Source organism: Acomys minous (genome assembly GCF_964271855.1).
Source record: "Acomys minous genome assembly, chromosome: 16".
Lineage (NCBI taxonomy): Eukaryota > Metazoa > Chordata > Mammalia > Rodentia > Muridae > Acomys > Acomys minous.
This window is the reverse complement of record NC_140498.1, coordinates 69,135,553-69,139,176: the sequence shown is the minus strand read 5'-3', so window position 1 is coordinate 69,139,176 and position 3,624 is coordinate 69,135,553. Positions and strand designations below refer to the sequence as shown.

At 49.0% G+C, this 3,624-nt stretch overlaps 1 pseudogene across 1 annotated transcript; it reads right to left on the bottom strand.

Annotated features, from left to right (window-relative positions):
* Positions 1–2,430: 2,430 nt before the first annotated feature.
* Positions 2,431–2,923, bottom strand: LOC311587169 (large ribosomal subunit protein uL11m-like; annotated as a pseudogene). Its single transcript has one exon. The product of its transcript is annotated as a large ribosomal subunit protein uL11m-like (transcript).
* Between the last annotated feature and the right edge of the window lie 701 nt (positions 2,924–3,624).

Below are 3,624 nucleotides of genomic sequence, written 5' to 3'. Positions count from 1 at the left end.
GTGCGTGCGTGCGTGCGTGCGTGCGTGTGTGTGTGTGTGTGTGCATGCAGGCAATGTCAGGTCCTCCTCAAACGCTCTCCCCCTTAGTTTTTGAAACAGAATCTCTCACTGAACCTTTGACCTTGTCCATTCAGCTAGGCTGGGTTGCCAATGAGTCCAGGATATGCATATCTCTGCCCCCTCTTGGGGTTCAGATACTGACATGCAAGCCACCCCCTTAATTAACACAGGGGCTGGTGATCCAAACCCCAGTCCCTGCTCTTGGACAGCGAGCTCTTTACCCACTGAGCCGTCTCCCCAGCTCTGTTCCTAGTTTGTTTTGAGATAAGATCTTGTTCTGTAGTCCAGTCTGTGCTGGAAGTTACGATGTAGCCCAGGCTGGCCTTGAATTCATCCTCCCTCCTGCCTCAGCTTCTTGAATGCTGGGACTGCAGGTGTGTACTCACACCTGGCTCTAATTTGCACATTAACCTCTGTATTGCAGTCTTTGGATCAGTGCTGCTGAGTCATGTAAACACATCTGGCTCCTTAAGAGTAGCCCAGGCTGCCCTTGACCTCGTGATCCTTCTGCCTCATCCTCTTATCACTCTATACTTCTGTACAATGGGTTTGTGTGTACATGTGTGTGTGCGAATATGTGAGTGTGTGCATGTGTGTGTGAATGTGAGTGTGCACATATGTGTTCCACATCATGCATGTGGAGGTCAGAGGGCCGTCTTGGGTGTATTAGTCCTGTCTTGTTTGAGGCAGTCTCCCTTGCTGTTGCCTGTGCCAGAATAGTTGGCTAGTGTGCAAGCTTCTAGGGCAGTGGTCCTCAACCTCTATGATGCTGTGGCCCTTTAATACAGTTCCTCATGCTGTGCTGATGGGCCCCCCCCCCAGCATAACAACTTTTTTTTTTTTCCGAAACAGGGTTTCACTGTGTAGCCTTGGCTGTCCAAGACTTACTTTGTAGACCAGGCTGGCCTTGAACTCACAGCAATCTACCTGCCTCTGCCTCCCCAGTGCTGGGATTAAAGGCGTGCGCCACCACTGCCCAGCCCAACCATAACATTTTTGTTGCTACTTCATAACTGTCATTTTTGCTACTGTTATGAACCATAATGTAAATATCTGCTATGCTAATGGCCTTAGGTGACCCTCTGTGAAAGGACTGTTCAACACCACCCCCTGAGGGATCACGGCCCACAGGCTGAGAACCACCGTTCTAGGGGCTTCTCCCGTCTCCAGTTCCCATCTCCGTTGAAACACTGGGATTACACGTGTGTGCTGCTCCTTCTGTCTTTTTGTGGATTCTGAAGGCTCAGATCCTTGTCCTCACACTTGTGCGACAAACACTACCCACTGACTCATCGGATTAGCTCCATGCCGTACTTCTTTAGCATGACTATGGAACATACATTATATGTGTGTGTGTGTGTGTGTGTGTGTGTGTGTGTTTGTGCATGTGAGTGCAGTGCCCATGGAGGACAGAGAGGGCTTCAGATCCCCTAGAACTGGGGTTACAGGTGATCATGAGCCACATGACGTGGGTTCTGGGAACCATATTTGGGTCTTTTGGAGGAGAGGTGTGGGTCCTTAAACCATTGAGCCATTTCTCCAGCCCCCCTTTGAACATTTCAAATGACGTATGTCATCAACATGACATTTCCTTGAGACAGCACTGTTCCATAGGTGAGAAGAGACTGATTAAAATATCTCCCTACATATATATGCATATTATAAGTGATGCACCAAACATAATGCGAGGTGGCGGTAAATGTCACAAGGGAAAATGCAGCAGCCTGGGTGGGAAAGTGGTACCCACATGTGATCTCAGCTTAAATAACACATTCCTTCTCCCAGCCCAAGGGCAAGGCTTGTATATACATCTCCTTGGGTCCTCAAGGGGTCATCTGTCTCTGTGTTCTGATCACTTCTCTTTGGATGCCTGTGTGTGTGCATGTGCACACGGGGAGGCCAGAGATCAACTATAGGCATGGTTTCTCAGGAGCTGTTTGCCTTGTTTATTCACTTCTGAGACAGGTCTCTCATGGAACCTGGGACTCACCGATTAGGCTACGAAGGCTGGCCAGAGTCCTGGGAATCCTCCTGTCTCCACCTCACCTCATCCTGGGGCTGTGGAACAGAACATGGCAGCTAACATGTGGGCAGATCTGATTGCAGACAAGATGCTCCCTAACTTGGAACTTGGCTATTCATTTGCTTTTTCTTTTCTTTTCTTTTCTTTTTTTTTTTTTTTGTGTGCATAGGATGTTTATTCAAGCTTGATCCCTCAGCACAACTATATGTATAGAAATGTAAGTAGGGAAAATATAAACCATACTGCCATGAAGTCCCTTCCTGTCCTGTGGCTTCGTTTTCTCAGTGTGCCCCTGCCCCCCCCCCCCCACTTTTGCTTCAAAAAGCCTAGAGTGTGGAAGGCTGGGGTCACTTCTTAGCAGTTTCTGCCTGGGCTGCCAAGTCTGCCTCTTTCTGAGCAGCCTAAACAACGGCTTGTTCATTCCAGAAAGCTGCCAGTTCTTCTGCAGTGAGGTCCTTCACCACACGAATGTCCAGGGAGACGGCAGAGCCAATGATGGAGCGGACCACAGAAGACAGGGGTTGCACGGCAAAAGCACCATCCTTCGCTTTGAAACAGGTGAGTTCATATATGTGCTTCAAGCTCACCAGACCTGCCACCCCGTTCCCTGTTTGTGGGGGCCCCTTCTCAATCCCAGCAGCTGCCTTTAGAAGTAGGAAATTGTGGGCTGCCCCACTTGAGCTCAAAGGTCCTGTTGGGCTTTACAAAAATCTTTGTGGGCAAAGCCTTCTTTGATGTCCTTTGTCTTCCAGTTGGTTGACAGACACCTCGCTGAGCCAGGACGGGACCTAGTGGCAGCCCAAGCACAGCTTGGCCTACTCCAGTGATGGTCCGAATCATGCTGCCCACCTTGGGCTTCTTGAGGGTCCAAGTGACCTGACATGATGTGGTATTTCAATCTTAGTTCACCTCTGAGAAGCAAGAGTCATGCTCTGAGAGCTGCCATTTTGGATCTATTCATTTGCTTTTAAAGATAGTGGCACAAGTGAGATGGCTCAGCAGGTAAAGGTGCTTGCTGCCAAGCCTGAGGATGTGAGTTCAAATCCCCAGAACCCACATGGAGGAAGGATGGAACCAACTCTGGCAAACTGTCCTCTGACTTCCACATATGCTCCATAGTAGGTGTGCTACACACACACACACACACACACACACACACACACACACACACACGGAAAGGTAACAAGGCCTCAAATGGCTCCAAAACACAGCAGTCCTGGGAGTTGCTGGCAGCTTCACCTTCACTCAGGAGCTGGTATTTCTGTTAGCCCTGGTTCTTAGGAAGCCTTCTGAGAACCTTCCACATTTGTTTCTTTCAGATCCAGCAATGAAACCCAGTGGCGATAGTTGTTGAGAAAAATTGAGCTGCACAACAAAGCAGTTATTAAAAAACTTCCGTATAGAATCTGACGAAACAAACCTGGGAATCCTTGCCAATTCACACGAGAGGCATGCAGGTCTGCCCACTGGGCTGGGAGCCAAGGGAGGGGCTTTCCTTCCTGTCTCTTTAGAGGCTTACTAATTTTGCTTTAATGATAAGA